Here is a 26,279-nt window from a genome sequence, read left to right on the forward strand (position 1 = left end):
TATTTCAAACATAGCCTGAGCTTGCTAAGGAGAGCGTTAAGCAATATAGTGAAATTCAATACAGGACTTAAATATAATATGATACATGTAGAGTACAGCAACAACCTAATGCTTCTGAAAGCAAATTAATATAATCAACAGGATAAAAAATAGGAAGGGAAGTGAAAGACTGGAAGACAGAGAGAGAGAGAGGTCAGTAGAATAGCTATTTACGGGCTGTATTTCAGTAACCCTGTCTGTTTCCAGGTTTATACTACCAGTGTTGAAGGAAGAAGTCCATGTGAAGAAGCCTGATTTGTAGATCTACCCTGTGTCCTATACAGCAACAATAACAGAAAACACCTCTTAACTTGTGACCCAGCCCAGAGCTCAGTCTTCTGATTTAGTGTTTTTCTATAAGCTTTGAAATACTACAGCTTACAAATATTTTATTTTATTGTGTGGCAGTGCAATGCAGCAGAGAATGTTTTACTCATGGGAGTGCAGCTTGCTGAGGTATATTGTTATATAAAGGCATTATTTTAAATATTTGCACCATCTGCAGGAAGAAGCGTGGGGTGAGGTGCAATATCACTGAATTGAAAAACAAGTGGGATGAATAAAGGGGCAAAGGAACCATTCATTGCGCACGTAAAGCTCACTGAGAAAAACAGATCTCTGGGAGGTTGAAAAGTGCCAGCTAGATTTAATTGGTCTTACCTTAACTCATTGTATTTGTTCTGGCACCCGGCCTTAACTCATTGTATTTGTTCTGGCACCCGGCTTCTTTATCAAGGGTGATCTTTCTGTCTCCTATTCGAAGACTAACCTTTGGGAGAAGCCAGGGCAGAGTTGAGGGTACTCACAATCTTTGGTAGTGTGTATTACATCTGGAGTCTGTAGTCACTTTAATGTGATAATGAGGAGAGGAGAGGAAAGGAAAGGAAAGGGAGAAGGAAAGGAAAGGAAACGAAAGGGAGAAGGAAAGAAAGGCTAGGAAAGGAAAGGGAGAAGGAAAGGAAAGGAAATAAAAGGAAAGGAAAGGAAGAAGGAAAGGGAGAATGAAAGGAAAGGAAAGAAAAGGAAAGGAAAGGAAAGGAAAGGAAAGGAAAGGGATAAGGAAAGGAGAGGAAAGGAAAGGGAAAAGGAAAGGAAAGGAAAGGGTGAAGGAAAGGAAAGAGAGAAGGAAAGGAAAAAAGAAAAGGAAAGGGAGAAGAAAAGGAAAGGAAAGGAAACAAAAGGGAGAAGAAAAAGAAAGGATAGGAAAGGAAAGGGAGAAGGAAAGGAAAGGAAAGGAAAGGAAAGGAAAGGGAGAAGGAAAGGAAAGGAAATGAAAGGAAATGAAGTAAAAGGAAAGGAAAGGAAAGAAAAGGAAAGTGATAAGGAAAGGAAAGGAAAGGGAGATGGAAAGGAAAGGAAAGGGAGAAGGAAAGGAAAGGAAAGGAAAGGAAACTGTATGCTCTGAGTGCATGTGTGCTTTACAACCTTTCACAGTATGTGGACGCGTTGGAGACTGTGGGTGTGGTCCTTGATAGGAGGTACCAGCTATTGATTCTCAAGTCCTGTTTGTAGCTTGAACAGTCATGGGGGATATGTGAAGATCCCTGGAGTAATGTCACAGGGCAGAATATCATGCCTGTGCTTAACCCAAAGGGATAACTACTTTTGGACATCTTTTCTAATCACACATTGTCCATTACAACTATTATTATGAATGCAATGATACTTGGTATCAGAACACCTCAGGCTAAAGGTTAATGATCAATTTTGTAGTCATCTCATCAGATCTGAGGCCATGTTTTCTGGATGTTTATATATATATATATATATATATATAGAGAGAGAGAGAGAGAGAGAGAGATCTTCAACTGTTCACCACTTGGTGGTAAGATGGGACCAACACTTGTGGTAGCAAGTCAGCAGACACTGGGATGCCTTAAAATCTAGTGAGGGTGTCATGGGAATGCCTAAGTCAGGGCTTCTGTGTGGGATGAGTTTACCTCTGACCCCTGAATCTACTTCTCCTGTGTACATGGGGAAATTGGTATCATGAGGTCTCAGTAGAAAATGTTTAAGACCTCAGTAGTTGAGATTGTAAAAAGGTACTGTGGCACAAAGGGAGTCAGTGCTCATCATAGTGGTGACTCTAGGTCCTGCTGGTGCACATCAACAGAGAGAGAAGCAGTCAGATAAAAGAAAGATGCCATTCATGCAATGCTAATGGGGGGGTCTACATACCTGACCAATAGATAACAACAGGTCAAGAAGGCAGGAATTTCAGTAATCACCAAAGCAAAGATCTGTGTGTTGTAAGAGTTTGAAGAGGCCATAGAGAATGACTTTTTGATTGCCTCAGAGAGGTTCTGGCAAATCATCAGGTGACTCAGAGTAGGAGATAGGACATTACCTAGGCTGTTCTCAGCAAATGAGGTGAACACTGAACTTCACTGTTGTCACTGTTAGGAGATGTAAAGAATATTCTGGGGTACCTTTGAATCTGGTGCCAGAAACAAATGGAAGGATTAGATCCATTTCTGTAGATGAGATCACTGTAGTGATTAAACAGTTCTTTTGCAGAACACCTGCAGGTATTGATGATGTCTACTATGCTGAAGATGCTGGACTTTGTTCAGGGTTCAAGGTTAACATGAACTACAACATGAACTGGCACCTCACCTAAGTGTCATGTTTAATCATAGTCTCACCTCAGGCTTCATGCCCACTGAGTGGTGCACAGCTACAGTTATCCCACTCCACAAGGGGCGATCCACCTTGGATCCTGGAAACTACTGTCCCATCAGTCTGACGAGCCTGATCTGCAAGGCCATGGAACGTATTATTATGGAACTTATAAACAAAGACATTGGCAACCTTCAAACACTGGACCCACCCAGTTTGGGTTCATGAAGGGCCAATCGTATCTCCTGAACCTTATTGATTTCTTCAAATCAGTATCCAGAGCTGTGGATGAGGGTAAGGCAGTCCACACAGCCTATCTGGATCTCGCCAAGGCCTTCGACACCATCCCCCGCTCTGGAATCATAGATGAACTTACTAAGATGGGCATAAATCCCTATGTCACTCAATGGGTTGCCAACTGGCTTACTGACAGAACCCACACTGTAAAAGTAGCTGACTCCAAATCCAGCTCCAGACAAGTGACAAGTGGAGTACCTCAGGATTCAGTCCTGGGACCGCTCTTGTTTGGCATCTACTTCTCTGAAGTACAGGCCAACAGTGAGGGACTCTGGCTAACAAAGTTCACAGGTGACTGCAAACTGGGAGCCATTATTGAATCACCGAATGATGTGGATATTCTACAAAAGGGCCTTACAGAAACAGATGCTTGGTGCCAGAGCCATGGGCTCAAGCTCAGTGCCAAGAAGTGTATAGTTATCCCCTTTGGGAAAAAAACATGTACCCATGAATTACCACATAAGTGGCAGTACACTAAACACTGAAAGTGTGATAAGAGACTTAGGAACACAGGTGGACAGTGGTCTCACCTTCGATAACCACATTGCCAAAACAGTCAGGAAATCCTTCTATGTGGCACATGTCATCACTAAGGGCTTTTCATCCAAAAAAAAGGAAGTCATTGTTCCACTGTACTCCTCCCTCATTACACCCATCATAGAATACAACGCCCCATTTGGTATGAACCTCACAAGACATCTGCAACAACTGGAAAGGCCGCAGAAACACCTCACTAAAAGAATCACAAGCCTAAAGCAGATGCCCTATGCTGACCATCTAAAAAAACTCCAGCTATACTCTGTCGCATATCATCTACTTACAGGCAATCTCTGCTTAACATACAAGGCCATGTCAAACCCAGAGCTGTTGGACATGCTACACTTAAAGAAATCCCAATCCATCATAGCCACACGCTCCAGGAACCTAAACCTTGTCATCACAATGAACAAAACATGCTGGAGGGATAGGTTCCTGACCCAGAGACTCACCATACTCTGGAATAGACTGCCCATACATGTCAAGCAGAGCACCTCCTTGGCCCTCTTCAAAAGGAACCTCGGCGACTGGATGAGAGATAGGAAATTTACCCCAGGGATCACATCAGTCGCCCTGCTAGACAGGGGTCCAGGGAAGTAAATATTGTGGGAAGAAATAGCCAGGGAATTGCTATAGCTAGGCTTGTATAGGCCATTGGGCCGATAGCCTAGTACCAACCTATGAACATTACTTTTCAATGTTACGTGGAAGGTAGGAGCAGTGACTTTTGATTGGTAAACTGCAGTAATGGTACCCGTTTTCAGACAATTGGACAGGTAGGCAAGATCCATTTGCAGAAGATAATGCTCTTCAGCCACCCTGGAAAAACCATATCACAGTGATAGAAAAGAAGTCATGACAAATAGTTGAGCTTCTGATTCGGTAAGATAAATATGCATTGTTTACTGGTTAAGAAATAAGTCTTTTCTCTTGCACAGATATTGGGGAGGCTTTTCAATGCATTTTTGTTGTCTTGAAAAAGGCATATGACTTGTGAATTGTGATACAGTAATAAATAAACCCAGGTCTACTACAATTTACTATTTGCCTCCAATATTTGTCTACATTCTTTGTGTTAGGCTGAATGCATTCAAGGACTCTGCCAATAGATTGTCTTGTCTCCGTTCCTGATCATGATTTTCATAGATATGATATCAAATTTTAGCCAAAGCCTGCAGATTATTACTTTATTATTTTATTATTTTATTTAACATTTGTTTACCTGGAAAGTCAGACTGTGAATGTGGGGGGAAATGAGCACCCGGAGGAAACCCACGTGCACGCTGAGAGGACATGCAGACTCTGCACAGAAGGTACCCCAGCTGAGAATCAAACCACCAGAAAAGCTCTTGCTGTGAGGTGACAATGCTAACCACTGCACCACTGCACCAGCCAGTCTAAAGATATCAAAATCACCAAAGCCTGTAGATTATCTAAACTAAAGATATCAGAATCACATCTTTCTTGTTTCAGGTGATCTCATCTTACAATGGAGTGGTTCTCTACTAGGTTTAAAGCAGATTGGATGAAAATCGACACCTCTAAGTCAGATGTCATGATTTTGTCCCCAAAAAAGAGTTGATTGCTCTCTACAGCTGAGGTTACAAACTATTACATCATGTGGAGGACGTTAGGGATCTTGTTAGCAAGTGATGGCAAAGAAGATTAAGAGCTTGAGCAGCGGAAGTATGCAATAGTAAAGGTACAGCAGGCATTTTGCCACATTATAGTAATGAAGCAAGAAATTTGGCACAGAACAAGTCTCTGAGTCCATTGGTTATTCTATGTTCTAATTCTAACTTAATCTTTGGGTAGCAGCTGAAAGAATGAGATTGCAGATATAAGTGCCAGATGTGAGCTTTCATTGCACAGTAGCTTAGTCTCCATAAAAAATTGAGGCTCTCTGTGATCCTGGAGGACTTCAGAAAATAGTCAGTGCTCCTGTGGGTTCAGCTAATTTATTTAACCTGGTAGTGGGTGCCTCCAATGAGAGGTATACCAAGCATGACCCACTAGAAAATTGCAGGGCATATCCAAGACATGATGTAGGGTTTATCTCGCTCAGCTTTTCCAGAATACCTATGGATCATACAGGATGGGTTAGATAGGAACGTCTGGTCTACTTCACTCAATTTGGTGCCAAAAATGGATGAATGACAGGATTATTTTTAAAAAAAGAAGCATCTTACAGTTTTAAAAATAATGACATTGTATAATACTCCATTCCTATTACATCTCTTGGCATATGCAGTCTTAGCAATGTACTGCATGTGTACAGGTCTGTGTATGTAGCAATGCATTTAAAGTATGTTCACCTGTGTTAGATCATATCATCAAACTGCGGGTTACATTTCATCAATTTTAATCGAAAAATGTATATAGTCTTTGCCTCCACCCCTTACTTCTATATACTAACTCCACAGTTGCATGACAGTGGGGTAAATAAAGCAAAGTGAAAACCCCCACTACTCCTCAGTGCTGGCTTTAACAGTTAAAGTGCATGTGGTTTTGACCAACTATGATGAAAACATCCAAGTGAAAACTTGTTTAATTTAAGTACACATATAATGAATGTAATAACTATTTAAGAGTGTTGTATGAGCATGGATGAAACTACTATAACCATGACATCTGAGATAAAACTGCAGTTTTTGTAATATGTATGATGGGAACATTTTACATTGCAAAGAAGGACGTTTATAACATTAAATATGCCATTCTTTTGACATTGTTTACTTTAATGGGTTAGATATGTTTCACTGTGAAAAGCAAAGAAACACCGGGCATTCCTTTAGGAGAGTTTAACTGCTGTGATCAGTGTTTCATTGCAGCTGTAATACTTGATAGAGGTAAAACTTTCCCATTTTATACTATGGCTTCGCAGTCTTGCAGGGTTGGTTAAGTCCTCTACCCCAATGGCATGTGCTTTGGACATGACAAAACGACCTAAATAATCATACTGGACCCTACTGTGGCAAAAAATCTGAATTTCCTTGAGCACTGTCGGTATAGATCTGTTTTTTTTTTCATTGTGGTATAATTTTAAAAAGAAATAACTTGCTTTTTAAAAATGATGCCATGAACTGAAAATGAGCTCCACTCCTCATCAGTCAACCTTTCTCCTTTGATTTAAGTCTGCAAGGATGCATTTTGTGAGAGTATGCCAATGAACCTGGAATTACATTCAGAATACGGTGGGATAATGTAGTTTCTGACACACTGGACATGGGAACAGATTAGAAGCAAAGAACTTAATTTGTATGTGAAACATCTTAATATTATATGAAGTAACTGAATCAATTAAAATGCTAAAAGAGTTTTCATTTTGGAGAAAAAAGTGAAGTCAGGTCATTTGAAAAGGTAGCCACCCTACTTTAATCTTCTAAAATGCTTACTATTATTCAAGTCATAGCATTTCCCATAACAAAAACAATTCAGCTTAATGATATTTCTAAAGAAAAAATATGCTAAACAATAGAAATAATTTCAGCTGCTAATTATTTGTAATATGTATCTATTCAACCCCCTTCCATAACATAAATTGGAATAGTTATAGTCCTTACTGATCTGGACTATTATTGAAAAACTCATACTCTTACCACAGACATTTTTAATATTTTTTGCACCAGTACTTTCCTTCATGTAGTGTTCATCGCTACTATGTAAAAAATATTCTTAATTTTACATTCTGTGCCTTTTGTCTTTCAGGTCCTTTTTCTTTTCAGCTCTAGTGTTCCTGGTACCTTCTGTCATTTTTCATTGATACAATGTTTTGTTTCTTATTGAGTTGCAGTATTAATTATGAACTCTCTTCTAGTGTGTGCTTGTGCTTGTGTGTGGCTCGAATTCAGAAATAACAGTAACATGGCTGTGCTGTGAAAAACAATACAGCCAAAGTTCAATGATGCCACTCAGTGGTGAATAAGTATGCCGTAGCAGCAACCCCATGCAGACCTGTGGGGGCTAGTGCTGCACAAGTAGGCAATTCAGTTGTGAAACCAGCATACATAGCACAGACACCTGGATCACGTGATGGCAGGTCACATGACCTTGACCCAATATGGCTGCACGTAGCATACCTATGATAATGCGTGTCCATATGCACACTGATGTGCTGCTCATCCTCAACACAGGCACAGCTGAGAGTACAGACCGGGGCACAGCAAAGTTCATACATCATGGATTTTATAAATAAGAAGGAAATGGATGGCTATGACAGACAGCATTTGGGAAGGGCAAGCAAAAGAACACATAGAAGGACAGAAGGGAAGAGTGGTATGATAGCAAGAATGATATTTGTTAGTGCAGCAGACCCCCATTTTTAAAGAAGATTAGAGAGAGAAGATAGCAAAGAAAATGTGTGGTGGGGAGAAGGGTATGATGATGGCAGCAGGGACAGAAAACCAAACATGAAAGGCAGACACAGACAGAAAGGGGATATGTTGATACATAAGGGGAGGGGGTCATAAAGAAGATGCAAAGACACATAGAAGGAAGGCAATTAGTAATGGGGAAGATTTGGCAGCAAGCACAATATGGAAGTGACACAGAAAGAAAAAGAAGCACATGAAGGGCATAGGATTCTGTGAGGACTGCTTGCCATGTTGCACAGTGGTCAACACAAACAGATGTCATTTATAGGTGATTACTAAGCTAATGGCCTCGAGAGCCTTCACAAGCCTAGCCAATAATGCCCATGATATGACAACACTACATCTTAATTCCCCAGATGGGTATAGGGTAGTATCAGGACAGTGATCTTTAGGTGTTGGAGCCCTGAGTCATTTTACAGACTGCCTCTGTCCATGAGGGATATAGGCAGTACCACAGAAGTGAATTTAAGGTTCCCCATCCATTTATCAAAATTCTTTTTTGAAGAGAGTGATGAATGGGCTTTGTTTTACAAAGATGTGAAGTTTATTCCAGACATGAGGCAGCCTTTGGGATACAAATCTGTTTCTCCAACAAGTTATGTTAAGAGTCACAAATAAGGTTCAGGTCTATGGAATGTTTAACCCTTGTATAATTTTTCTTGCAGATATGTAACATTTTCATCAGTGCTGGATCAGAAAATTCCTTATAGGTCAGGTATAAGCCACCTCTCAGTAAATAATATGAGATGGAGTAAAGGGATAGGGCCTTTAGTAAGTCTGCATAAGACATGTGTCTTACGTTTTGTATTTTTTAGTGAGATCCCTCTGGTGCTGCTACAACTGGTGCAAGTGCCTGGTTAGTAAATGCAGAAGGAAGCATTGTACTCGATTGTACTTGATTATGGGCCTGATGACGGCTTAGTACAATGGAACTATGACGTCCTTTGATCTTGATGCCATGCTTTTACTTATAAGTTGAGTCACACAGAAGGATTTCCTCACCACCATAGCAACCTGTTCATCAAAGTTTAGGTTACTATCTATCTGAGTTCTTAGGCCTCTCACCACTGGGTCTACTTTTAGGGGTGTTCTATCAATATTATAATTTGTAGGGATACCTGATTTACCAAAGGGTATGATTATGCATTTTTAGCATTTAGTGTCAGACCATGGTTTTGGCACCAGTCATTTGTCATTTTTAGACCTGGTTGTAGGATGCTGCTACTGCTCACAAGCTCATATTCAAACCTTCTAGTTGTCCTTCTCTGTCCACCTCTTTAACCCCCTACATTCCCAACCGTTCTCTAAGATCAGAAAACACAATCTTCTAAACATATATAAGCCTCGGCGACCCCCTGGCCACCTACTATAATCCTGCTCCCTAGCTAAACTCTGGAATTCTCTCCTTACCACCCTTCAAAATACTCAGAGCAACTCAAACTTCAAAACTCTTCTCCAATCTCACCTCCTTTCATAGTGGGAATGTTCCTGTACCCCTACCACATAAACTCTTTAACACCATCTTCCATGCACTATATACCTCAGCCTTCTATCACTGTGCACTCTTACCCTTTGCCTCTACGTCCTCTCCTACCCTATACCTCATATACGTCCCCCCACCCCACCCCCTTTCTCCACTATATATGACCTTACACCTCTCCTACCTCACCTTCTTCTTCTCTGTCCTCTCCTCATATTTCTAACTTCCAAAAAAAGCTTGTTTTTTATCTGTACATAAATGTTTTACTTACATGTTTTTTTCATCTGAAATGTCTGTACTTTTAATATGTTTAGACTACATGAATCTCACTTTTGTAAATCATTACCTAGAATTATAAATGTTATGACTTTTTTATATCTGTATTTTCACTGTTCTACTACTTTATTTACGTTTGTGTAACTATTGTAAAATTGTCTGTGTCCTGTGAAGCTTTTCTCCCCGGGCCTCCACTGAAAACGGGCTCTTCAGGCCCAGTGGACTATCCTGGCCATCAAACTGTAATAAATAAATAAATTACATAAATAAATGTAAACATTGTTTGGGGATTCACTGATTGCTCACAGCTTACAGTCATCAGTGAACCTGGGGAGACAGTGGCCCCCAACATTGGCTTTCACTTTAGAGAAGTATATACCAAACAGGATTGGTCCCAACACTGAGCCCTGTGAGACACCACCAGTAACAGGTTTCTTATCATAGGTGGATTCACCTATGCTGTCAGTGAGCCAGTTTGCTACCCATCTGATGAAGTAGGGGTTTATGCCTAACTCAGCAAATTTATCTATAATCCCAGAGTGGAAAATTGTGTTGAAAGCTTTGGCCAGGTCTAGTTAAGCAATGTATACCATTTTCCCCTCATCCATGGCCCTGGTGACTTTCTCAAAACAGTCCACCAGACTGAGCAGGCAAGACCTCCCTTTGACAAAGCCAAATTGGGTAGTTCCTATGTCATTATTGATCAGGTCCATGATAATTCTCTCCATAGCGATGCAGATAAGACTGGTCAAGCATATGGGTCTGTAGTTCCCTGGGTCAGTTGATGGGCCACCCTTGTGCAGAGGGACAACTGTTGCAGTCCTCCATTCCTCTGGGACAAAGTCTGTCCAGAAGCTGTGTTTATAATCTATCTGTGATAGATTCTGTTTTAAGCTATTTATGAAGCATTCTGGAATGTTGTCAGGATGCATGGAGGCTGTGTTTTTGGCTTTAGCGAGCACAGTAAGGACCTGTTACCTCATAATGACCAGTGGAAGGGGATGCAGTCACAAGTGGCCTGGTGGTCAGGGCCATGCAACTGTGTGATACTGCAAATCACACAAGAATGCACTCCAGCCACCAGTGCTGCATAACCCTCATCGTTCCTTCTACAACCCGATGGACCCCCTAGTGATAGCCCCCAGTGGTGAGTCTACACTTTCTGGAGAAGTAACACCAAAGGTGCTCAGCAAACCTTCTTGGTCAACCTCCTCCCCATGCAGGATGACCTTCATCACCCCACAGCGAAGCTGACCTGGATATTGCTGGAGGCCCAGTAGGTGGTGAGGAGGCAGGTGCAAGTCAAGGTGGACTCTGCCACATCATATTAAATTCTAGAAGTAGCACTACATAAAACATGAACATAAATGGACAGAAATATAACAGCAAAGGTTAAACAAAATGAAGTAGTTGATGGTGACACAGAAAAGCAAAGCAAAAGTAATGATCAGTTTGTTATGCTTCAGTACTTTATATTACAGGTCCAGGAAGCATTAAAATGCAGTTGGATGGAAAGTGACACCACAAAAGCAATATACAGGCCTGAAGTGCACTTATTAATGAAATATATGGAGTGCAAGGCAGGATAAGATAGGAGGTACCATGTCACTGCTGTATAGAACATTAGCACAGCATTTGAGTTTCAACCAGTGTGAGTGCAGGTGGCATCAAAGCTGGCCTGAAATAACCAAACTATAGAAATGAACTGCACAGCACTGAAGAGGTTATGAACAGGTAGCATAACCAGTGTCTCAGATGCTGGGATGTATGGCACAGAGTGGCACCAGACCGCATATAACAGACCTCAGAATACCAACAGTTGGTTTCTCTGTGGAAATACTGCACCCTGACAAATATAAAACAAAGTGCATTGTTACATGATAGCCCAGAATTTGCATGCCCGTGGTTTGACAGGTATAACTGGCATAGTTAGGAGCAAAGGAATAAGCGGTCATACAGTGCAACCTGTCAGGCTGACAAGGACTTTGTGTAGTACCCACATGGTATTCACATTGATGCAAGGCATTGGACAATGCCAGCTGGAAATGTACCACAGTAGAGTCCTACATCCTTAACTGCAGTCTTATACCCATGCTCAGTCCCTTTCATAACGTGAAGGGACTATCAGGAATACTTGATAGCAGGAAGGGTAGCAGCAGTTACACTTGCATTTACAAGTCATGTGACACAGTGCAAAGCAGCTCTTTAAGCAATGGTAAAATTAATTATGAGCATTGTAAACCTGGGCAGCTAATCAGGTGAGGTTGTGATATACAGGTATGGCATGGCACCAATTCATACACTAATGTCTGGACAGGTGTGCTTACCTCCTCTGGCAGATCAGTCTATTTTCCTGAACCTCATCAGATGCTGAAAGACACAAGCAGAAAATAATTAAAAAAAAACCAGCCTATCCATAAATATCAATAAAATGATTATAGGTGCACAATAAGGCTTCTTTTTCTAAAAGCAATTATCAGGTAGTCATATTTAATGTAGCGCTCAGGTTTTCTCTCACTAACAAATAAATTAGGCTAACAGAATGGTTTAATGAAAGAAGGTTTATTGAGTGCTGCATTAATGGCGTGTGAATCTATACACTTTTCGACTGTTATCTTTAATAATATATTTAGTATAATTTTATTTTATGCAGTTCATAATTTTGCCTCCATATAAACATGAATATAATGCTGAGCTTTGTTTATTTCAGATGAGGCAGTCACGCCGTCATTACTCAAAGCTGTCTAGTATAAGTAAGTTTGTGTGTCTTTAAGAACTCAAGTTCCAAAACTCATAATGATCAGCCTTTCAGGAGAACCTTGAAAATACATTACAGCAGTACAAAAGGCCTTGGCTGGAAGCCTGAAGCTCTAGTGAGCTGTAAGTGTTTCTCATTTTTGCCTTCTTTTAAGTGAAGTTACTCAAATATTTTTATTAGTTAAAACCAGATTTTCTTCAGCCTTGTGTGTCACAGGCTGCTGCTGGAGGCAACCTTGAGGAACTTTGACTGAATGAAAATGCAGACAGCATGAAATATACTCTAGTATGAACAGACAGTGGGTGTTTTATAGGTATAAATAAAACCTGATGCATCTAATACATGAAAGACTGAGCATATCCAGTTACTATTGTATGTACGACAGATGGAGATAGACAAAAATGCCTCCGATATTTAAGTAGCAGGATTTTGCATGTTAATTATACACATGCATTGACTGAATGCAAGCAGGTGTCCCATTGGTGCGACAAAATGAAAAGGGATTCCTTTACTGTAAATGTATATTTGTGTGTTCGGAATGAAAGGTTTTTCGGAGAAGATAGGGTAAACTCATAAGAGGAGGTGGAGAACAGCCTTATGAAAGGGGATAATCAAGGTCATTTCTGAGTTGCAGGTTGGGGGTGTTTTTAGTAGGAGTTGAGTTCTCTCTCTGTCACCCCACTAGTATTGACTGACACTGAAGTAGACAGCAGAAGAACCAGTCTGGTCTGGCAGCTGTGTTTGTGAAAACATTTACAAATGCTTACATGTGTTATTGTCATCATTCATTCAAATTACTAATATATATACAGATATATATATATATATATATATATATATATATATATATATATATGTGTGTGTGTGTGTGTGTGTGTGTGTGTCTACTTTGTTTCATTGAATTTCATTTCACCCCGACCACATCGCTGAAAACACAAATTACTGAAAACTCATTTCACTGAATCTCATTTCACTGAACTGAACTTAGTATATATGGCACTGTAGAGTACTGTAAGGCAAGTAAATGATATATGCCCTTTCCCCCACTGTAGTGCGATCCTGGAGTTAGTATATATAGTTAGGGGAGGTGTGGGGGCATAGCCTTGTTTGTTTTATATTGTATTTTACCAAAAACTTCAAAACAATACATTTTAAAGAATAGACATGCATAGTTGCAACACCAATGACTAATTCTCTCCAGAAGACAATATGTACTCAACCCACCCCCCAATGTGGGGGGCTGTGCTCCCCACACCCCCCTAACTATATATACTAACTCCAGGATCGCACTTCTGTGGAGGGACATCGATCAGAGTGAACTTTTTTTTTAGCTTTTCAGAGCAGAAAATCTTTCATATTTTATATAAATAAACATAGCATGTTTTTTAACAGTACTTTTTCAGCTACCCTGGTGAACAGGTAGATATGTTGGGTTTAAGTTGAAAAGGTTACACGGAGCATTTATATGGGCTCACCACCCAGAATATGAAAGATGGAAACCTGATGTAATGCCATCTGAGTGGCAGGCAATGCAGTCTGGCTCATGGGACATGGAATGTTACCTCACCACTACAGAAGGAGCTAGAACATGTGCTAGAGGATGAAAAGTAGAAGCAAGATGTATTTGTGTTTACCTCTACACACAGCACTGGTTGCAGCATAATACTTCTTAGTCAGGGTAGTTCCTTTTCCCTAGTCTTGCGCTGCCTCTAGAGAGGCACCCTGGTCTAGAGTGGGATACTTACAAGCCTTCAAATGAGGACATTATAGTTAGAGTTTGTATGCGTACAAGAGAGGCTCATCTGTGTAAATCTCCTTTCATGAGTTACAGGAAGGGACTATTTGCCTGTTATTTATGCAGAAGGGAAGCTTTGTCTGTTGTTTGTACATATTTATCTTAAGGTGTTCATCTTTATTAGATGCTGTGAGTATGGTGCTTGATAGGTTTCCAACTTCTGATTTTGTAGTTCTGAAAAACATCAACACTCACGTGGGGAATCTTGGTGATACCTGGATGCACAAACCTTCCCTGATCTGAGAATGAGTAGTAAATTGATATTATGCTTCTATGTTTGCCATGGATGGTCCATTGCAAACACCATATTCAAACAGAGAGCTGCTTGTAAGTATAATTGGTACCAGATCATTTGCCAAAGGTTTTAGGTTATCAGATATGAGGCTGTATGTTCTAAACACTCAGGTCAAGAGACATGATGAATTGTCAGCTGATCCTGTCTTGGTAATGAGTTGGGTTAGATAGCTGGAGCAGTGTCTAGATAGACTCGGGAACTCTAAAAGCGTATACAAGTCATCCTAGAAATACTTAGAAGAGGCCTCTGTGTGAGAAGAATTCAGATCCCACCTCCCAATACTTTCTTAATCACCAAAGGAAATCAAGGAGGTGAATTTATATGGACACTATTCAAAACCTCAGAAGATAAGTTATTGGCAAGGCAGTATGGCCAAAAGGTGGTGGGTGGTTGTCATGAGGGTAACCTAGGACCTTCTGCTGAGCATCAGTGTAAGAGATGCTGTCATGTTAAAAAAATCAAGCCTTCCAAATGCTCTATGTTTGGCTGATAGTAACAACATCAGAAAGGCAATGCTGAGTCATTCACTGAAGCAAAGCTGTGAATGTTAAAGGAGTTTGGCACAGTCACGGGGAATGACTTTCAGAAGGCCTCAGAGAAGTTCTGGCAAATGATTGAGTGACTTGGGAGTGTGGTAGTATCCTGCCCAAATTGCTCTCATCAATAGTGAAAAGCTGCTGACTTCATCTGAGGACATTTTCAGGAGATGGAAGAAGCACTTTCAGTAACTTCTCAATCTGTTGTAGTTCCTCTCATTTGAAGAAACTTTGCCAGAATTAATGAATAAGAATGAGTCCATTTCTGCAGATTAAGCAACTGTGGTAACTGAACAGTTCTACTGCTGTAAGGCTATGGAAGTGAATGAGATCCAACTGGAAATGCTGGATGTGCTGGATATGGTTGAGACATTATGGCTAATATGCATTTTCAATGTTGTTTGAAAGGTAGAGGCAGGGCCTCTTAACTGGCAAACTGGGGTGGTGGTGCCCATTTTCAAAAAGGAAGATACTGAGTATATTCCATCAAAAAGAGATCATGCTTCTTAATCATCCTTAGAAAGCATATGCTAAGATGCAGGAAAGGGAACTTTGCCCAGCAGTTCATCCTGTGATTAAAGAGGATACAGACTCTTTTTTAATCATAGAACAGAGACTCAAGCTTACACAGAGCAGGGGTCATGATATACTGCCAGTGTGGTCTGCGTCTGTTTATGTTTTGTGAACCTGGAGAAGGCATATGAACACATATCCCAGAATGTCATTCTAGAATGCTCTAATAGTATGACATCTCAAAGTGTTGCAGCATGCCTTTTGATCTGTGTATTTGCAGAGTAAGAGTTTCACCACTATTTTTGGCATTATGTTGAATGCACTCAGGTCTAGCATAGGACTCTACTAACAGTATGCCATGTCTCACCTTCTGTTTATGATTTCCATGGACAGGCTAAATTAAGATTTGGACAGTATTCCATCTGGGGGCTTGATGGTGGTATCTTTCCTGAATGCAGACTATGTTGTTCAATAGAATGTGATCTGTGCTGTGCACTGGAGTGGTTCACTGCTAAGAGTGAAGGAGCTGCTATGAAAATCAACACGCAGTTCTCACTGGGAGAAGGCCTAGGTCCAGATGTAGGACATACCAGAGGTATTATATCTTTAAGGCTGCTGAGGATTTATGGGAATGTCAAGATGTTCTGCAGACAGTATATAGGGAAAGGAAAGTATGTTCTGCTATGTTCAGCTTCCTTCTCCTGTAACCTTCACCATGACATGTTTAGAAGTGAGTGGATGAGTCAGTAAATAAACATGATCCTCACACAATCACCATTCCCTTTAATCACAGATCCCCAACTGCTTTTATTACAGCATCATAACATTAAGGAAACTCTTTGGTGGCCCTGTAGTTTATTTTTCTATCTGATTTCATTAACTGAGGTGGAGCACTGATCACAAAAGACCAATTTCAGTCTCAGCCAGATCAGAAATAAATAAGGGAAGTAAAGAAACGAAACACATGTATATATAATATAGCATGGCTAGGTAACTATGAAGAGTTTGTTTGTGCCTTTCGGCTTTTCCCGGTTAGGGGTCGCCACAGCGGAACTCCGGTCCGCTAATGATTGGTAGTTGATTTTTACGTGCCGAGTTACCAGCCCTGACGCACAACCTTCAACAAAGGTACGTCCATTCACGCATGTCTCCACGCAGAAGACGCTCTAGCTGATAGGTAACTATGAATGGTATACAATCCAAACAGAAGGGATCACTACATGCAATAGGGATAGGAGCAGTCAAACAAGTTTAGGAAAATGGATTTACTTACCTTTGTCAATCAGCACTAATATGGATGTGCATAATATCAACACCAAATGATCGACATTATGCATGTTGACATGCTACTATGCATGTGCCAAGCATCAGTCTTTGCTTATGTAAAAACTTTATAACAAAATATGAAAGAAAACATTGTTTTTTGCAGGAGGGCCATAAATATATGTATACACACACACACACACACACACACACACACACATATATATATATATATATATATATATGTGTGTGTGTGTGTGTGTGTGTGTGTGTGTGTGTGTGTATGTATATATATATATTTACAGTTATTTACAGTTCAGTCAGAGTGCATAGTATGTAATGGGTTGGGTTTATCCTTTCCAGAATCAAAGATCAGCATATTTTTCAGAAGATTTTACATTCAGGAATAGATGCACACACATCACAAAGTATGCTATGATCTACTTTCTTGACTGCATAGGTGAACTGGTCCCTTATTTCCACAAGTTCCATTCTTTTGTTTTGGTTTTTTTTTGTTTTGTTTTGTTTTGTTTTTTGCCACTTACTGAGTTTAGATCTCCGGCCATGTTGTCATCAGTAAAGGTTCTGCATTCATATACTCCTTTGCTATTTAAATGTTTCTTAATCCTTCAGATTAGAGAAAATGGCTTCTTAATCCTTCAGATTAGAGAAAATGGCTTGTCATGGGACTGGCTCTTTTATCCCTCTCAATGTCCACTGAGTACACCATAGTTGCTTGACCTGGTAATTTACTCAGAAAACTGTCTGGAGACTAGTCCTCCCAGATCTAAATGTGCTTTTTTTACTATGGTCCCTATGCTTTGAAGAGGTAAGGATAATCCCCAATTAGTATGGGCTCAGTTCTGCTCTGGTTCTCTGGTTCCCATCCCTGGGAGGCCTGATGGAGAGTTTGCTTCAAGCTTTCCATAACTGATCTCCTCTGCCCTGTGCATTCCCAGAATGATCTCATGGAACAACTTCTTAAGTCATTCAGGGATGGATCAGGAATATTTGAAGACCTGGCAACATCTTTGAGGCCTTCCACAGAGCTCCAGGATGGTTTTGTCAAACCTAGTTGAGGAGTAACTATTGGGGGAGCATGGTGTGAGAGATAAGGCATTTGTTTGTCTCATGTTGGGATCCATAGCCAAACCTTATGGATCTCAATTCAATGCCAGCATAGGTCTCTCCTCTTCATGTACTGCTTTATCTTCAGATAATTTTGTATGGGCCCCAGTATGGCTAACATTGTACATTTTGCAGATCATTGCACATGCCCTGATAAGGTCAGTACTGTGCAAATATAGATCACGTCCTTACATAATCTTTTCTTGGAGCTCTCAGAGGAAATGTGTCTCTTTAGGAGGTGGTCTTCATTATTGAAATGGATGAGGTCCTTGTGTACAAGGTTCTTCGAATTCCTTTTAGAATTCCCTCTCATTCTGAGAAGCCTTTCAACATGTTTTCCTGGGTTACATACTTCTTAGGCTCCAGTCATTCCTCCGTTCAAGCCATTCTTTGAGGACATTAGTTTGGAACTCTGAGGCAACCACATTCACTTGCTGCACCCCCCCCCCCCCCCAAGAATGCTGATGCTGGGCATCAGCCTCTTGCAGACTTGAGTGATTTTCTTGTCAGAGTATCTCAGGCTTATCTCATAAGTGGTCTCATTGGGTCACAACAGTCCTGAAATCTAGTATCTGTTTCTCAGAGCTGGCAGGTGGAGGGAGGGGCTTAAGTGTATTACGGGTGTGGCAAGAAAGTGTACTGGATTTACTCAGGCATCAAACTCTCTTACATATCCCCTGTGTCAAGATTCTAGACTTTCCTGGTAAAGTAAGTGCTGTCACTGCTTTAGGACAACTGTTAACTGGGCATAGGGTGGACCTCTCTTTGATGCTGTCTGTGGCAGCCTAGGTGCATTTTAGGATAGCCTGCTATCTTTTGAACTTTGTGGATGTTTTGACCAGGGCGTCAAGCTCTAGTTTGTGCCTGCACAGAATGACAACATAGCAGAGGTTAACCCCCTTTGGAGATGGGCTGATCTGTTATTTTGTCATATTCTCACTTTGACAGGGTTTTCTCTCTGGCCATGCTCTAGTTAGGAAGCAGGCATCCTGTGGCAGGGGGTCTGTTCACTTGTCTACTTTTTTCCTGCTGTTCTCAAATTAGAAAGAGGTGCTATCAGTGCCCCTTGTGCAAAGCTGACCATCTATTGATCCCCTCTTCTGTGCTAGTTAAGTACCCTTAAGAGCCTTTAGGCTGGGCTTCCCCCAAGCTATAAGAGGAGAGGGAAGGTCATGTCTTATGGTTCATTCTGGTGGTAAAACCATACATCAGGAGACTGAATTTTAATTGCCTTAGCCATTCTTTCTCCAAATGCTTCTATTTCTTCCTCTTGTCATGTACATTTCCTTACTGTTGTGCACTGGTTGGGGTAGGCCCAGAATCAGCTGCATTTGTAATAGTGGAGGCTGTTACTGGTCATGTTGAGGGGTAGGTTCCTCTACTGTTTTCTATTTAAACTTCACATGGGGCTGCATTCAGGTCTTTACTTAACATTCTCCCTTCCCTTGATGGGTCATTAGACTCCATTGTTTCCTGAATGTGGCAGGTCAGGCTGAATTTTCCAGAAGTACTATGATCCCATTCATTGGGGAACTTTGGTATAATTTCCTTTATGTCTTTGGATGGACTCCACCTTTTAAGGTGTCTCACATTCCAATGGCTCCTCAAGAGCTGGTTGTGGTGGTTGGTGACTGAAGGGAAGTAATCCAGGTTTGCCTGTTTGTGGAATGAAGGTGGGATTGTCTTGCTTAGGATTCCTGATCTAATGTTGACCCTGGCTAATTGTTCAGGTTATGAATGTTGTCCTCCTTCCTCTCCTGCTACCAAAGGCTGGCTGTGGCCTTGAGTGAGCTGGAGCATCCCTTCCATGTGTTCAGACTCCTTGGTGCTGCTGCTGAGACTCGGACTTTGAATAAGTGGCTCTAATTAAACACTGTGTTGGTCTTTACTTCTCTTCCATTCCAGCATCTGATTGCTTGTGAGGAAGTTATTCAACTTTAACCATCTAGGCTCCTTGCATCTGAGGGCTGTGCTTTTAGTTCATGTGACCATGATGCCAAGGTTAGAAGTCCTGTCTTGTCTAGCCCTGTCCTATTTTTGATAGGTGGGTCTTTTGTGTGGCAAGGGAAATATACCAACCCCCCACTGTCTCATTCAGAGTATGTTACAGTCCTCTTTCCTGAATCAGCAGCAGCACCACCTCAGTGGACCTCAGAGGATCTATATCAGATCATCGAAATGGCTCATTATCGAGTGCCATAACATCAAACTGCAGTACCCAAACCCTAACAATATCAAAACCTCAAAACAGCGAATTTTTTCCCAGGGAAAAAATTCGCGAGAAACACACACACCACGAGCACACTAAAAATTAACAATCCACACACATACGTTTAAAAGTTACATCTAACCCTACACTACACTGCACATACAGTACTATCTATCCACTTACCTTAACCCAGACCCTAACCCTAAGGTCCATCACTATCTCACACTCACCTCACCCACACCCTAACCCTAACTCACTTAACCCACCCCTAACCCCAAATTCTCACTATCGCACACTCACCTTACCCACGCCCTAACCCTAACTCCAAATTCTGTCACAATCGCACACTTACCTGACCCGCGCCCTAACCATAACTCACCCAACCCGCGCCCTAATCCGAACGTCTGCACAATCACACACTTACCTTACCGTAACTTTCCACCGCATCACTGAAAACAGCGAAGCCAGAACAATGCCCAAGCAAATTCTTTCCTTAGGAAATAATTCGGTTTTGTGCAGCTTCGCTGTTTTCAGCATTCATGATATTGGGTACGATATTAGATCATTTGAAATTCTGCCGTTTTAATGATCTAATATAGACCCACCTCAGAGGCATGACATGTGCTGATTGTGCTGCTTTGGACTTTGCTTCCATGGCAGTTTTCTTTCCTGTGAAATGAAATGTGTTGGTCATCTCCTGCAGCCACCCTTATATTTTTCTTGGAAGGCAGTGCCAGAGGCCATAACAGAATTGGGTTTCTGGGGGTAGGGCACTTCAAAGAGCAGTCCTCCTGCCTCCAAGAGACAATGACACTTCCTTTCTCCTGTTGGATCAACAGATTAGAAGGACTGTTGTGGTGTCATGTTCTCCTACTGACTAGGAGGTTCCACATCCTCTCACCGATTCCATATCTTAGCATACATTTCAGTGATATGTTTCTTTCTTGATCTTAGCTCTTCCATAATGGCTATGGATTCAGTATCCTGTCTGATGATTATGGCAACCCTCCCTAAATCTGCCTGGAGATATCCTCATTTCTTTAGATGACAGGCAGTCCTGTCTCTTCCGGATGACTTGTCAAGTTAATTTATTTCCCCCTGGTCTTGCCAACCTTACAACTGAGTCATAGGACCTGTGTTCTTTTGGGACAAATTCTTCTTAGGTCTGTACTGAAGCAGTCCTCTAATGGGAAAGAATTGTGCCTTGTACCATCACAGTCAGTTGCTGTTGATGTCCTTGTTGTTTGAGACTACTATTTGCCAAATCTTATTCTCCATACCAGGTTTTAGTACAGTCTCTGCCATTTCTTCCTGGTGGAGAGAAAGGCTGAGGCCTACCTGGATTGCAGTCACCACCTTATGGAGATCCCTACCCTTGTAAGTTTTTGATCTGCTGTCTTCTGCTGGCTGGTGCAGTGGTATTAGGGTTCATCTGGAGGACTAATCTGTACTTAGTCTAATTACAGAACGTGTTTCCTCTTTAATTTATTCAGCAATTACAATCTATAATCAGCTTTTGACTTATAGATGTTCTTAAGATTTTTGTAACTTTCTTTTGTAAGTGGCAGTTAGAAAAAGCAGGATAGTGCTTATACCCTGTAGATGTGTTTTTTATTGCTCGTTTGAGTCTTGTTTGCAATGAATGTTACTTTGCGGAATGGCAAAAAAAATACAATGCTTTCCAAAACTTTGCAACAGGCTACTTTTTATTAGGGTATGACAGTCAGTGGTGGAAATTCTAGTCAGCGTAAGAACAAAGCTTGATTTACTAGAAAAGTCTAGAAATTTAACCTAATTCTTTGATTATTAAAAAAAAATCTGACAATTGCATATCCACTCATTGATGCAGGTGGTTGAAATATTGCTTGTAACCTCAGTGAGCCAAGTTCAGCTAACAAGGTTTGGCAGGATAAAAGCCAGATAAAATGAATAGGAGTCAGAGTTTGATGTCAGCTGTCCCATCGTGATAGACAGAGACTGCTAGGCCTACTGTTTAGGCACCACCAAGCACCTGCAGGTGATCTGATTGTTAAATGCCTATGCCTTCCTGGAAGTGCACAGAATTATGGACAAGATTCGATGTAAGGAATGTGTACTGAGTTGTACAGCATGGCATGTCTGCTCTAGCAGAAGCTCATCAGTTACCACAAGACAGGGAAGGGTAGTATAAAACAAAACCTAAACTGCTACAGATGATGATTACTCAACCTCCGACTCCCACCACCACTGCCTGGTACAATAGACTGGATGGTGAAAAGAAAGTATTTATACTAAGGTTAGCGGACCATAAAGTAATTCAAAAAATATTTATAAGACCTGAATTGTGACTGAATGAACCATACTGAAATATTACTTTTAGGCTACATAGCTGATCCAAGTGTCCTTTGAAATTATGGGAACCATAATTGTGATCCTCAGAACATCAGAACTATAAGGATGAATATGGGGGAATGTATGCTAAGTTTGAGGTCAAAGTACTTGAGAAGATTCCAATTACTCCAATCAAAGGTACAGTGATAATAAAGTTAGTATCTTTAAGTAGCAGAGGTGTTGGCAACCAGCTTGCCAGTGAGTGCAGCTAAACCACTTAACAGTGTGATAACAAGTTTCAAGATGTACCCTTTTAAAATGAAAAAAAAAACTGAATCTTCTCTACTTTCAGCTGAATTGCTGTAAAGTGGTAATATCTGCAGACAAAACTGGTATATATAAAATCACTTATTTTGCTTTTTTATCCCACAAATACCTTTTGTTTAAATTTATTTTATTGTCGTGATATTAAATAGCATTAGTTATACTTCAATTTTCCATAGGTCATTGTATCCACCACTCAGTAATGCTTTATGCATACATGAAGGTCTCTAGCTGTTTCATTGAACAGTCATAGCTTCCACATAATAGTATGTTTTTTTTAATCCCCCCAGTGCTGTTTCTAACTATAGTATTAATTTTTCCATGTCATGTTGCCATGTCTTTGTACTTATGGTAATGTGTAAATTCAAATGCCTTGTGTCATTTGACTGAATGTCATTAGTTAAATGTCAAAACTGTCTAAAACAGCAATTGCCTAAAATCAACATTCTTAAGGTCATATTGATGAATGGGCAAATGAATAATACAGAAAAGCCTAAATTCAGTTCAGCAATGAAGGGAATTTTATACAGTCCTAGACACTTAAAAGAATACTACCAGTTCCTGAAAAACAGCTACACCTGCAAATATATATATATATATATATATATATATATATATATATATATATATATATATATGGATCTAGGATGTTTGCTCGAGTGAGAAAATGTCCGAATCCATAATAACTAAACACACTTTAACGAAAGCGCTTTTATCGAAAAAGTGCTTTCGTTAAAGCGTGTTACAAAAAAAAATATCTCTAGAAGTTTAGATAAGTCTCAGTTGATCTTTGTTTTGCTTCACTCTTGAGGTGGCTTGAACTTGTGAGTTAGACTATTTTAGTATGGTGCATCCCATTAAGTGAGGGCGGTACTGGCTCCCCTGCATAAGCAATGACTTTGCTGTTTCTGGTGTTCAGGTAGTTTACTGTAGATGTTTCAGTTAACAGAAGACCTTCCTTGTCTACAAAAATATGGTGAATTTGCTTATGTAATTCTGTTTCTCAGCACAGAATTACTGAAATACTACTGGGTAACTTAGTAGGGCATGACATATTTGAAAAAGGCATTAAGCTGAAGTAATGTCTTATGGTTTTTGTTGCGGAGTCTCAATGGTTGCTTCATATTTGTTAGTGTTTTAGTTACTACCCTGTCTAGCTGCATAATAAAGCAAATCTCTGAAGCAAGGCTATTAAGCGCACATGTAAATGATATCATTGCATAAGTAATTCATTTTACAAATTTCTAATATTTTGCAGATTTCACCTTTTAAAGAGCCGTTTGAATTTTGCATAATCGGGTAGAACCAACTGTGATCCTAGTCTGCAAGTGATGTCGTTAATCTAAGCAGCAGCCATTCTCTCTTCCTTCTTCTTTTTAACAGAAAATGCCACCATTTTTAAAGCCTTTGTCTTACCGACTACTTCCCACAATTAAATCCATCTCTACCACCAACACTGTGAAAAAGTACTTCAGCATATCTAGGTTAGATTCCATTTCCGTAATTTGTTAATCCTGTCCCTCTTTCAGCACCATGTACTTACATTTCAGTGTAATTACATCACATTTCGTCCTTAGGATCTTACATATCCAAAATAATGTTTTTACCTCTCTCTTCGTACATCATTCCCTAGATTCAACTAATTTCCCATCTCTTTCCTTCTACACCCTATCCAGCATTTACCCTCCCATTTATGTAGCTATAAGAACTGCGTGCAGTAATTCATCTGTGTCCTTACCACTGCCTGCCAGATGGATGTATGACCTTCCTTTTTGTGTATCTAACCCCGTATATATAAATCCTATCAACACTTTTGATTTCTTTATGCCATCTTACACTGCAGCAATGGTTTAGACTTTTCATAATAATAAAGGACTTGCTAAATAAAATAAACCCCTTCTCCAGTTAAAATTTTTATCTGACTCCTTTAAGAGTATAACCTATCCCAGGGTTGTCACCCTTAATGTGTAACACCCTGCCTACTACCTCTTAGCTTAGGACTCCAGTCTCCATAGGTCTCTCTCCAGGCTTTCTGTTCCACCCAATACTATCCCCCTAACATGACATCATCAATAAAACAGACTGATTCAGTTTTTGTGCTCTGCACAAAGTTAGATATCGGTTCATAAATTCATACTCACTAAGTCATTGATCTGTGAGGATCATTAGAAGGCTAGCCTTACATTCCCATGGTAATGTTTTAGCCATTATATTTTTGTGTATGGATAAGCCTGAGAAGGCTAAAGAAGGGTAAGTTGGGACATTACTTGTTGCCCCTTTCCATAAGAGGCATGGGTACTAAGCCAGGGGTGACTTTGCAGTTTCCTATCCGGTCATCCAAATTTTGTTGGAAAAGAGTAAGAGAAATACTTTGCTTTCTGAGGAGTGGGCAATGGTTCCAGAGGTGTGGTATTCTCTGTGATACATATCTATCCACCCAGCATGCCTGTATATTTTGAAAAAGAGGTTGAGAGCCCTTGACAGGGTGTTTTTGCTACCACTGCACTTCTGAATATGTATCAGGTCTTAAAGGATAGAGCCTGTTGAGCCTCTATACCCAAGGCAGAGGTCACCCCTTATTATCCTATATGATATCAAGAAGATGGAAAAAGTTTTGAGACAATCTGCATAGTTTTACTGATTTAGCCCTTGATTTTTGCAGTGAGAAAGCATTGTGGTCATTCCAGTTTTGACATGTGCATACCAAAACAGGCAATATATTCAGTGATCAGCCTAGTGAGAGATGAGTACAGTGGCATGATTACATCCCTGGAAATGGACACCATACCTTTAGATATAAGCTGTGTGATGAAAAAGGACTTCCAATATACCATATAATGCTGGATGGATAGTGTATCCCTCACTGGTAAGATCAGACCATAAACTAATCTCACTGGATATTCACATCCCGACCCCACCCCCTGCCCAGAAAACCACAGTGAAAAACTTCTCTAAAGCAAATTTCACACTCCTCAAAACCGAGGTGGAATCCTTCAAAGCCCCCGGGCCTGTGGAAAATATGGCCCAGACCGCAGAATCCTTTATAAATGCATTCTATGAACACCTTCAGGAATGCATGGATCATGCGATCCCAAATAAAACCAAGACCCAGTCCTCCAAAGGCAGACGTCCTGTCTGGTGGACCCCAGCCATAATCAAACTATACAATAGAAGGAGGAAGCTACTAAATGATAGAGCAAAATCCCAAAAGGGAAGGCATCACTGATCAGTATTAGCAAAAAACTACGGGCACTCATAAAATTGTCTAAGGCCAGCTTCGAGAGAAAAATTGCACAGGACACTAAGGATAATCACAAGGCTTTCTTTAGTTATGTTAGGAACCTGGGTGGTAATTCCCAGATATGCTCAGAATTAGTCCAAAATGACAAAAAATACACCAAACCCACAGACATTGCCAACATCCTAGCTGACAGGTTCAGCGCAAACTCCCCCTCCCCACCAAAAGGGCAAATATCTATCCCAGCAGAGTGCTGCCCCTGACATCTCAGATGCTCAGGTAAGAGCCG

Source organism: Protopterus annectens, chromosome 6.part0, assembly GCF_019279795.1.
Source record: "Protopterus annectens isolate FY-2018-M chromosome 6.part0, PAN1.0, whole genome shotgun sequence".
NCBI lineage: Eukaryota > Metazoa > Chordata > Ceratodontiformes > Protopteridae > Protopterus > Protopterus annectens.